Genomic DNA, 12,697 nt, shown 5'->3' with positions numbered 1-12,697 from the left:
CGATGACAGAATATCATTCCAAAACTTTACCAAAATGTAGCAATTTATAAGTAACTCACTATATGATAACACAAATGCCGATTCTGAATGTACGTTAAAATTACTTGCAACATATAAATATTCAGTGTTCACTGTTAAAACACAGAGCGTCTGATGTGATCACAAACTTTAATGACCTTTTTTGTTCTTTTCTGTTTATGGATAAATACCACCTCTGTATATTTAGCAAACAGACATTTAAATACATGAATCCAAAATACTTGTCATCCTGGTTTCTTTACTGTAACGTTCTGACCTTGTTCTCTGCTTTAATATGCAAATATCTTCCTGCATGACTACAAAATAGTCCAATATTCCCCTTTTCTGGCGGGACCAGCTGCCAGACTGTGGCGCCTAACTTACAAGTGGGCATTCCTTTATTTTTATAAGAGCCTTTATATGCAGTTTTGTTTTTTAGTTTGCAGAGCAGGTGTACCATGAACCATATGAACCAATCCAGAGGATGTCAGGACTGGTCTCTATGTAAAATATCTGTGGAATTGAGGGAGACAGCTACTCTGTGTGTGTCCTATAGAGCTACTGAAGCCTTGTAGATCCACAATTAACAAACCAAGCTGTGATAGGGCCGTGCGCTGCTGCACATAGGCAACCATATCACAGTGGGAATGGGATGCTGTCTGGTTGGAGACTGCTCGCTTGTGTGCGACAGACGCAGCTGTGTGCAGAACAAGCGGGGGAGTAGGAAGGGGGGAGCAGCAGTGGATTACCGAGTATATTAGTTAAACAGCTGCCCTGATTTCTTAGATGCCCCCATTTGCCATTGATACGCCCCCTCAAAAAAAATAAAAAAAGTGGTGGTATAATGGGATTTTCATTCTTAATAGAGGCTCCCATAATTATTCATATTAAAATAAATAAATGGACTGCCAGCTATGGGACTACACATCCCAGCATGCCCTGCCACAGTTTTTCTATAACGGCATGCTGAAAGTGTGTTAGGCATGCTGGGATGTGTAGTTAAACAGCAGTTGAATGGCAGCTTATTATTGCCCACCCCTGGTAGGAAGACGCTACATGGGAGCCTAAAATAGGTGACTCCTATATAGGCAGGGCCATGGAAAGTCACCCCCTGGCCGCACCCTGAATCTGAAAGGAAGAGAAGAAAAAAATAAGCATGGGAAGAGCAGAAGCAAAGAAGGAGAAGAACGCAGTTCAAGGAAAAAAGAAAAAAGGTAAGTATGTTTAGTATTGTATTATACTATACTTTTATTTTCTTTTGCGGTAAAAAAAAAATTGGTGGTAGGGAGTCACCGTATTATTTCTCTCTCTCTCTCCATGGACCTTCGGGGGATATGTACAAGGTGCTAAGTGTCAAATGAGCTTTAACCAGCACTATTTTACACTTAAGGTGCATACACACTGGGCGTTTTTGCCCAGCGTGTATGCACAGCGATGATGGCTGACATCGCTGGGCTGAAAATCGCTCAATGCATACACACCGAGCGCTTTCCCCCCTGCCCAGCGATGTCAGCGGGGGGTGAACGGCTTTCCATAGCAGGAATCTATGGAAAGCTGTTCACCCCGCCATTCATCTACTGGTAATACCAGCAGATGAACAGCGGCCGTCGGCAATGAAGCGGGAGCGCGCATCAGCGCTCCTCGCCGGGGCATACACACTGGGCGGTTTTGAGCTGAAAGCAGCTCAAAACACCAAAAGTGAGCTGCTTTCAGCTCAAAATCACCCAGTGTATGGGCCTTTACATTGTACATCTGTATGAATGATAATGTACAGAGAACCACTTTTCTCTATGATATCTGCAAACATCTAATGATTTCACCATCACCATACTCTTGTATGGTGAAGGAAATCATGCAGAGGTTACTAGAAAACAATTAAGTGCACATTTGTGGCTTATCGTTTTTCATATACAGTATCAGCAGGCTTACCCTCTGGTATGTATACTGTGCAGCTAGGGCGTAGCTACCATAGGTGCAGGCAGTGCAGCTGCTATGGGGCCCAAAGCTGAGAGAGGCCCACCTTCCCTGTCAAAGTTACATGTGTTATATAAATTTTTTCCCATTGGGTGGTACGTAGGGGTCTTTTTAAACTTTTTCCTTGGGGCTTGCAATATATCTAGGTATGCCCCTGGACCTGCTCATTGTAGTGTGGTATAAAATGAACTGGAGGGCATTTTAATGTTATATAATATGAACCGGGGCACTGTAATGAGGCACAATATGAACGAGGAGCAATATACTGTAAATTGGGGGTACTATGCGGCATAACGTGTACTGGCAGCTCTGAAATGTGACAGAGTGAACTTAAGAATTACTATGGGGCATAACATTAAATAAGGCTCTACCATGGTTCAGAAAATAGGCACTATTATAGGGCATAAAATTAACAACTTCTGCAGAGAAATGTCTATCTAGAAGCATTGGGACGGGGGCCCCTTCAAAATGTTGCAGTGGGGCCAACAAAGTTCTGGCTACGCCCCTGCTGTGCATCGGTGGTGTCCATGCCGGTACATCTGCATAGTGTTTACGAGATCTCACGCATGGGCATTGGAGCTAGCCAGGAGGCAAGATGCAGTGCGTCTGCCTAATACTGATTGGCTACAGGATCGCCAGGCAGCCGGGTTGTTACTACATCTCTGAAATATTGCTTTTCTGCTTCGCCTAAATATGAATAATAAGTGCCGTAATAACACATCCCCCGCACTGATCTTAACTTCATTTTATCCAGCACACTGCTACATTAAGGCCACCTACCTCTGTACTAAAATCTGATTCAGAGAAGTATGCAAAGCCAATGTTCCAGGGAACTGAGCGATTATCAGCATTACTGCACATGTGCTGCATTGGCATTGCGCATGCATCAAGGTGTCGCTGCAAACTTTCACACAAAAGGGGACTCCTTCGCAAAGTCATTGACATGAAGTCACCATTTGCGGGTGTTTACATGGTGTTAGCGGGGAGTAAAAATTCAGGTATGTCATAGCGGTTTTCGCGGCATGTATCTGACATCAGCTGCAAGCAATAACAAATAAGGGCAATGATCCTCTTCGCAAGGTAAACAAATACAGTGTATATTTTGGATCTAGCAGTAGCGTAAATGTTTAAACTGGCACATCTACATGGTAAGACCTTTACTTTGGTACCTCTAGCGATAGAGCAAATGTTTACATTGCATGCAAACGCTTCTTCCATAGACTTTACATGGAAACTTTGCAGCTCTGCAACACCTGAACCGTTGCATCAATCTCATTTTCTCTTCGACTGGCACATCTACATGGTAAGATCTTTATTATTTTAACCAAAGCTTTAAATAACACTATTTCCAAAACTCACACTTTATATTAACTGTCTATATATGAACAATAAATCACTTCTTCTTTGTTTATATCTCCTATAAACACTCTACAAAGCCTTTTCACTGTATCAAATATTCACCTGGGAACGCAGGAACCATTACTTACACTTTTTAAACTTAACATTGAACTCTACCTAGAATAACATTAACATACAGAATATTCTTCATTTTCTATAATGTAGTAAAAACCTTTGTTGGCACCATAAATCTCGAGGGCTTATGGCCAAACCTAACTCGTTGGTACACAGATTCCTCCTATGAGTTTTGCAATGGCAATTGACTCACTGCAGTTGAGTTTGTGTTTATGGCTGGCTGCTGTCCTTTAATATTCATAAGGATATTCCCTGTAGGATTGATGTGGCAGATGTAGTAAGCCTGGAGAAGGGATAAGGAAGTGATAAAGCAGTGATAAGTGGAAGGTGATAACGCACCAGCCAATCAGCTTCTGTCATTTTTCAAATCTGTAAATGATTGTCTGGTGCGTTATCACCTTCTACTTATCACTGCTTTATCACTTCTCCAGGCTTAATACATCTGCCCCAATGTTCCATGTAAATCTGGGGGCTGCTGTCTGATAGAGGGTATCTCAGTATCAATAACATTGGTAAATATAGACAGTGTCACACCTGGTTAGATGAGCCGATTAGATTCCAGCGGGCCAGCCTCAATTCCAGGGTGACAGTCCTGCTATTCAGACACTGTCCCGCTGTTTGACCAGCGGGCCACAGTGTCTTGCAGGTGGGGGGTGGAGGGTTGGGGGAGCCTTTGATCACCTCTGCTCAGCAGAGAGTGATCACTGAATAGATAGTATGCGCATGGCATCTAAACAGTTTAGGGAGGAAAAAAACGGGTGCTGTCCAGGGAGAAATGGGCCCCCCCAAAAAGCAGAAAACAGGGATGTGCTGTGAGGGCATGCCCCCGCCCTCCCAAGTATACACCCTATCCCGCCCAAGGACACATTCCCTTTCCTGGCACACCTCATACAAGTGTGATTGTCCCGAGTACATGGGAGCAAAAGTTAGGAGATATGCGATTATGGGGGAAATGTATCAAACATTGGAAACCAATAAAAGCCTAGTACTTCTGCCCCTATAACTGCTGGCTGTTATGTATTGCTCAGAAGCAATGGTAAGTTGAGGTTACTGTAACAGTCACTTTATACTATAACATCAGGCAGGAGGGGTACAGTGGTCACCTATCTTAAATTTTTGGAGAGTGTTATTGTGGTGGTATTTTTACTACCGACCTCCCTCCATTATCTGCTCTGTCCACTCTGCCGCAGCTGGATCCAACCTGCACCTGCAATCATCAACCTCCGTCTCTCAGACGTTCAACAGTGCAAAAGCTGACTTACAGTGCCTGCCTGGTATCCTCACAACAGCTTCTATGTCTTTCCGGGCCCAGCAGTTTCCGACAGCAACTCCTGTCTCCCGACCACCTACTCTCACTACGGGCACTGTATGGGAGGCCGGCACTGGTGTCTATGCTCCATCGGGTCTGCCTCTGGTACAACCACACAGAACTGCTGCCTGCAGGGATGCGGCTTTTACACACAGACACTGCAGGATGTCCCTTCAGCAGCGTAGCCAGCACTCCTCAGAGGTCACCTCAGATCTCCCATAACGGTTGGTGACAGCTGCTATCTATATCCTTTGGCTCTGCCCAACTGCCAACAGCTCCTTCTGCTGCAGTGTGTCAGGGGCGAAGGGAAGGAAACCCCTGCAGAATATCAAACAGCGCCATGTCCCCAATGCAGTCCACACACAACAGTTCACCCAAAACAGAGGCAGTATATGTTTGAGGGCGGAATCCTATTAGCTGTGGTAAATTACCGCAGCTAATGGATCCCCATGCGGGGATCCCCAATTAGCCCTATATTAGCCCTATAAACACGGCACTTATTAGGAATTATGCTTTACGCGCCTCAGGTACACAAAGCATAATCCCAGATAAGCAGCCCCAGGAGAACAGTTTTTCAGCCAATAACACATGGGTCTGGAAACTTACCCTTGGAGAGTATTGTTATAGCATGTTTTATACGTAAAAGAAGCCAGGGGGAGTATTATCAAAGCTTGGAGGGAGATAAAATGCAGAGAGATAAAGGGGTCTATTCATGTAGCAGTGAAAAGCCCTTTATCAGTTATAACAGGGATTTTCACTTCTACCGCCTATTCACAGAAGTTGTTACCGAGGATAAAACTCAGAGTTCAGGAACGCTTCCCCATACAGTAGTATGGGGAGAGCGATTTATAGAAGCACGGACAGATCTTCTTTCCGTTACGCTTCTCAAAAAGCATTTGGCATCTCTGGATGAAGTAGAGAGCCTGCGGGGGGTAGAAGTACAGGGAAGACTGCTGTCTCTCCGCCTCTTCCCTGCTCTCTCCACCACCTCCTGTGATGTCAGCCAATCAGGGGACCCATGGCATATGCAATTATGCATATGCCAGGTCTCCTTCTTCTGACTGCACGTGCACTCTGTCCAAGTGCCCTCTCAATGTACTGTTACCGCAGCCTATGCTATAAGATGACCCAAGATATGCACATGCAAGGTCACCTCCACCCATGTTCTGCCTATACTCCCCCGCTGTAGCTGCCGGCTCCCTCCCCCCACCACACTGCTGCTCTGACGTGCACTCCACCACCGCAGCTCTTACCCCAGAGCATGCGCAGTAAGAGGAAAGAAGCCGAAGAAGAACCGAAGAACCCCTGGCGCCTCTTTGCCATTGTCAACACGCTCATCTGCCCACCCCCGCCTCAACTCCCCTCTTCACTTTCTGCGCTTGACTTTGCCACCTACTTCACATCCAAAATTGACTCCATTTGTCAGGACATAACATCCCTCCAGAACCTGAGCAACCCCCCGCCTCCATTTCGCGACCCCCCTCTCCTTCCCTCCTATCAACTCTGACATCTTTCTTCCTTGTATCTGGAGAGGAAGTCATGGTCCTCATCCGGTCCTCACCCCCTTCCACCTCCCCACTTGACCCTTTTCCCTCCCACCTTCTCCGCTTCCTCTCTTCTGCCTGTTCTCATCTTGCACATCTACTCAATCTCTCACTCTCATCAGGCACTGTCCCTTCTGTCTTCAAGTATCCACTTGTCTCCCATATTCTTAAAAACCCTACCTTTGATCCAACCAATCTCTCCAACTACCGTCTTCTCCCTTTTGCCTCCAAACTCCTTGAGCGTATTGTCTACAACCGCCTCACTGTCTTTCTTTCTTCCCACTCACTGCTTGACCCTTTCCAGTCTGGTTTCCATCCTCAGCACTCCACTGAAACTGCCCTCACGAAAGTCTGCAATGACCTCCTTGCTGCTAAATCCAGGGGCCACTATTCTCTGCTTATTCTCCTTGACATCTCGGCTGCTTTTGACACTTTACTCACTTGGTTTGCATGATACTGCTCTCTCCTGGCTGTCCTCCTACTTTTCTGACCGTTCCTTCTCTGTCTCCTCTCATGACTCCACCTCCCCCCCACTTCCCCTACCAGTAGGTGTCCCCCAAGGTTCTGTTCTTGGGCCTCTCATTTTCTCTCTCTACACATCCTCATTAGGTGAGCTCATTAGCTCTTTTGACTTAAAATATCATCCCTATGCTGACGATACTCAAATCTACCTTTCCTCCCCTGACCTCTCCCCTGTTCTCCTCACTCGTATCTCCAACTGTCTCTCTGCTATCTCCTCCTGGATGTCCCAGCGCTTTCTTAAACTTAACATGTCTAAGACTGAGCTGATCATCTTCCCTCCCTCCCGTATAACCTCACTTCCCACAATTTCATTGTCCATTGATGGCACAACTATCTTCTCTAGCCCCCAAGTGCAATGTCTTGTAGAAATTCTAGACTCCTCCCTCTCCTTCAAACCACACATTCAGTACCTCTCACTAACCTGCCATTTCCATCTCAAAAACATCTCTAGGATCAGACCCTTTCTCACCCAGGACGCTACTAAGACCATCCTCCACTCACTGGTCATCTCCAAGTTGGACTGCTGCAATCTCCTCCTATCTGGCCTCCCTCAAAAATGCCTCTCTCCACTCCAATCTATCCTCAATGCTGCTGCCCATCTCATCTTCCTCACCAGACGTACTACATCCACATCCCCTCTCTTGCAGGACCTTCACTGAGTACCCTTCCCATTCAGAATCCAATTCAAGCTACTCACACTCACCTACAAAGCCCTCACCCACTCTTCTCCCTCTTACATCTCTGACCTCATCTCTCTTTACATTCCCAACCGTTTTCTTCGCTCTGCTAATGCACGCTATCTCTCCTGCCAACTGATTACCTCCTCCCACTCCTACCTACAAGATTTTGCACGTGCTTCTCCCTATCTCTGGAATGCTCTACCTCTCTCCATCTGACTCTCCACCTTTCTAAAAAATTTGAAATGGGCTCTCAAGACCCACTTCTTCACCAAACCCAGCCAACTCTCCTCCTAACCCTCTTGTCTATGCTTACTGTCACCCCGGTCTGTTAGCACCTCACCTTTTAGATTGTAAGCTCGCAAGAGCAGGGGACTTCTTTCCTCATGTGCCTTTCCTTTTCTTACTTACGCAATCTTATACTCCTTACTCCCCTTGATGGCACCTAACCCCGGGGATTATTTTATTTTACCTGTCCTATATTGTCTTGAACTGTTAGTGCTGTTTTCTGGTTTGCTCATTTGATTATGTACGGTGTAATGGGCGCTGCAGATCCCTTGTGGCGCCATATAAATAAAGGATAATAACAACAACGAGAAATCGGAATCGCCCAAACAGCTGGATAGCAGATCACATGAGGTTTTAGGCAAGTATCCATGAAATGCAAAAAATTAAAAATAAAACCCCTAATATAAAAATGCGAACCTAAACATCACATTCCTACATGAATATAACCCAAAGAACCAACAGACAGCCTCAAAGAGTCATTTTTCAAACCCATCCTGTTAGGCGCTGACTGGCTGGTACTTTATCTCTCTCCATGCTTTGAAACATCTCCCAATGCACATCACCCCCCCTCCCCCCCACCCCACCCCCCACTGCCCATTAACAAAAATCTGGATTTCTTACTAGGAAAGTAGTAGAATACAGCTTATCTTTATATCTATTTCCTTACATTTGGCCAACAAGAAACAGGAGATAAGTCTCACATTCATAATTAGCTGTAGTTCTGCATGAAATTTATATCATAGCAGACTATAGGGGTCATTCTGACCCGATCGCACGCTGCAGTTTATTGCAGCGGTGCGATCAGGTCAGAACTGAAAATGCGCCGGTGCATGCCAGACGGCCGAAGGTCGTCGGGTCGCTGCGATCGCCACTGCCTGATTGACATGCAGAGGCGGTCGCTGGGTGGGGGCGGAATGGCAGCGTTTGGCCACCGTTTCGTGGGTGCAGCCTGGCCAACGCAGGCGTGGCCGGACCGAACAAGGGGCGGGCCGCAGCGGCTGTGTGACGTCACATGTGGGGCGGGATAGCTCTGTGCTGGGCGTCCCCCGCATGTCAGTGTGAATGACCGTGGCTATGACCCCCTATATGCAAGTATTATCCAGTTATAGAGGAAAACATCAATAATTATTACATTAATGCATCTTTTTAAGGCAATATAGAATAATCATGATATTTAGGAAGTAGGTAGGGTTTTAAGTTTAAAAAGTCAATGTATTTTAACTCCTGCATGTATAGCTTCCTCTGCCCCTCATTTCATGGTGAATGTACTGCATGAGCAACTGTAGATTTGATCACCCCTAACTCAGCAATGGAATTTGTTTGATCAGCGGATCAATTTGCAGATGAGCCTTATATATTGTTAGCCATTGTGGTATACAACGGATGACACATTTGTGATTACTTCCATAGTGAAGAAAAGGTAATTACAGGTTGAGTATCCCATATCCAAATATTCCGAAATACGGAATATTCCGAAATACGGACTTTTTTGAGTGAGATAGTGAAACCTTTGTTTTCTGATGGCTCAATCTACACAAACTTTGTTTAATACACAAAGTTTTTAAAAATATTGTATTAAATGACCTTCAGGCTGTGTGTATAAGGTGTATATGAAACATAAATGAATTGTGTGAATGTACAAACACTTTGTTTAATGCACAAAGTTATAAAAAATATTGGCTAAAATTACCTTCAGGCTGTGTGTATAAGGTGTATATGAAACATAAATGCATTATGTGCTTAGATTTAGGTCCCATCACCATGATATCTCATTATGGTATGCAATTATTCCAAAATACGGAAAAATCCGATATCCAAAATACCTCTGGTCCCAAGCATTTTGGATAAGGGAGACTCAACCTGTATTGCAGTTAACAGTAAGACCCCTTTCACATCGCACAAATAACCCGGTATCGACCCGCTATATTGCCAGGTCGACACGGGTCAGTGTGCGATTTGAAAAGGGCTATGGAGAATTCCCGGGTCGCCAGACCCGGTAATTCAACCCGTGTTATAAGAAGGGTTATTCCAGGGCTGAATACATGGTCAGTGTTAATGGGTTCCTGGGTCGATGCGACCAGGAACCCGTTCACTACATAGGGAGAGGTGGCGTGGAGATGAGCAAGTCTCCCAGCACCGCCTCTGCCCCCCGCCGCTATGGGAAGCCTGCCAAAGCCTGCTGTTAGGGCCCAGTGCCGGATCCCACCAAGGAAGGACCCGTTTCCAATTCCCAGGTGGAATCCAGCATTGGAGATGTGAAAGGGTTATTAGTAATATCTGAGAACAATCAGCAACAATTTTCATCCGTGCATCCAGAAAGCTTCTCATTTAAAGTACTATGGACAATGTAACTAGCTGAGTTTACGTCACTCTATTCCTATGTTTATTTGCCTAATGCTGGGAACACACCTATACAATAGTCATGCTGATCACACAATGTGAGTATGCAGGAGCCGATAAACGTCTTAAAATAATTCTGCAACTGTTAGATCACATCGTTTGTGCAGTTTAGTATTTAAGCTGTCGACTAGGCTTGGCCATCGACCGTCCATGTTTAGAAACCATCGATGGTCTATAACCAATGGTAACTAGTTTTACCATCAATGGCTGAGAACCAGCTGGTTTCTCGCCATCGATGGTATGCCATAGCATAGTTTCATACTGTACCATTGATGCCATATTTTCCATTAATGGCAACAATCGATGGAGAATATACCAAAGACCATCCCTATTGCCAACGTCCCGATCCCATAGCAGTACCTACACACAGAGCTATTTCTACCTCGGTGTGTAGGGAGGTCACAGGGGGTCAAGCTGGGTACACACTACTCAACTGATTGGGAGCGTTTAATCTGATCAACCAAGGGGTAAATTGTGTACCTAGCTTAAGTCTCCTTGCTACTTATTCTTTATTATTTCATTACAAAATTTGCCAAATTGTTTATCGCACTATTTTTTGTGCTATTATACTTTTATTTTAGCTGTGCCATCAGTACAGCTTGAGAATGTTTGTAAAGGCATTGTGTCCACATTGCTCGTACCACCGTAGGGGTTTGCTGTAATATGATGTCCAAATCTCCCTTACATGCAATTCAGATTAAGCTAACCTCAGATATAGCATGTGGATAAACTTTTATGTTCATAGGTAATAACAGACTTTATTAAATTGCATTTATAATATACAACATACAGTATTGACCGGACAACTAGACAATTTAAACAGAGACTATGATAAGTGGGACATCAAAAGAAAAATCTCATGCAAACTCTACAGACACTAAAGAATGAGATCTTCTAAATCTATTGGAGAAAATAAAGGGATTCTTTTTAGTATTGTAATATGCAAACTTTAATACTGGCCAGAGCCAATGAATATTAGAATATATATATATTTTCTGTTAAATGTATGGTTTGGCAAAGCATGTAGAGTGTCATGCCCCTTTCAGATCGCCTGAGGCGGGTCGCACCCGGGAGCCATACACGATCCGCCTCAGGCCCCTCGACGACGCTGTCTCCAACCAGGCATATTGCCAGGTTGGTCACATCAGCGGTGACGGCGCTTAGCGATCACATGATCTCCAAGCGCCGCCAATCCACACAGAGTGAATGGGAAACGGGTTGCATCAACCCAGCTTCCCCTTCTCACAGCAGAGTTGAACACGTGTCCAATCCTGCTTGCCACCAGAGTTGGATTACCGGATCCGGATTATTCCAAATGGGCCCTTTCAGACCCCACAGCAACACGGAATCCCAACACACGCCCAAAATCCCGGTGCTGTAATTCTGACAACACTTAGGATACAATCCTACATTTTAGTCTCCTGTCCGCATTCCCGTATATACATATATTGTCTCGTCATTCCCTTATTGCTGATAGTTTTACTATTGAATGTGCAGCTAGTAACTTCACCTTTGCTATCCAGCTCTATCCAGGTATTTCCTGCGGTATCCAGTCTCTAGGTCGACACTGTATAGGTCGACCACTATTGGCAGACAGTAAGTAGGTCGACATGGTTTTTAGGTCGACACAAACTCTAGTTCGACATGAGTTTTTCACATTTTTTGAACTTTTTCATACTTTACGATCCACGTGGACTACAATTGGGAACGGTAACCCGCCTGAAGCATGGCAAACAAAGCGAGCCATGCGAGGGGACACGGTGCACCAATTGGGGTTCCCGGTCACTGTATGGAAAAAAACACCAAAAAAGTGAAAAAACCCTGTCGACCTACTTACTGTCAACCAATAGTGGTCGACCTATACACTGTCAACCCTCCATACCACACCCATTTCCTGCAACTGAAGAACTTCTGTGTTATTTTGATGCAATATATGGACCAAATGTAATAAGCTTGTGGATTTGAAAAGTGCAGATATTTTGGCAATTTATCCTCCAATTCTGAAAGGTCACCTCTTTAGACAAGCTTATCAAATTCACAGTTTATATTCTTAAACATCCCTGTCTCCTCTATCCTATTACCATTCGTCTACACAAAACGAACAGTCTCATTGTATACTCGAAAAACTTGCTAGACTCCAAGCACATCCAATTAACTATGCTTGACAGGTATGCAATATGTGGCATAGAACCGCATTCCTAGATTCCTGTAGATTGCACAAAGCACCCTCTTCCTTATTTTCTGGAGCCGATTCATTATTATACAACAATAAGCCAAAATTCAGGCAACAGCTGTCACAGCATTTTATGAAATGTTCACTTAAAGAGCTAATGCCAGCTTTATATCTCCTTTCAGCAGTGAACACTATCCCTTTAGAGCTGTACAGAAATCGAGATCGATCAAGGAATTGTGCTCGCAGTAAATGGCATGAAATATAAAAGTAGATAGGGTAAAATGAGTTTTATTTTTATATGCGTTTGCTTCATCGCACT

At 44.7% G+C, this 12,697-nt stretch overlaps 1 protein-coding gene across 2 annotated transcripts in view; it reads right to left on the bottom strand.

Moving 5' to 3' along the window:
- TNFAIP8 (TNF alpha induced protein 8) overlaps window positions 1-12,697 on the bottom strand; it is a 229,263-nt gene that overhangs the window by 104,721 nt on the left and 111,845 nt on the right. The window contains exon 1 of one of the 2 annotated variants that reach the window (XM_063964185.1): window positions 4,728-5,011. The exons of the other annotated variant lie outside the window; for it this stretch is intronic. The gene's annotated coding sequence lies outside the window, so the exon portion shown is untranslated. Of the gene's footprint in view, window positions 1-4,727; window positions 5,012-12,697 lie in introns of those variants that run through there. 2 annotated transcript variants of the gene reach the window in all.

This window comes from Pseudophryne corroboree, chromosome 1, assembly GCF_028390025.1.
Source record: "Pseudophryne corroboree isolate aPseCor3 chromosome 1, aPseCor3.hap2, whole genome shotgun sequence".
Lineage (NCBI taxonomy): Eukaryota > Metazoa > Chordata > Amphibia > Anura > Myobatrachidae > Pseudophryne > Pseudophryne corroboree.
Note: the sequence above shows the minus strand (reverse complement) of the source record. Positions and strands in the feature narration are given on the sequence as shown.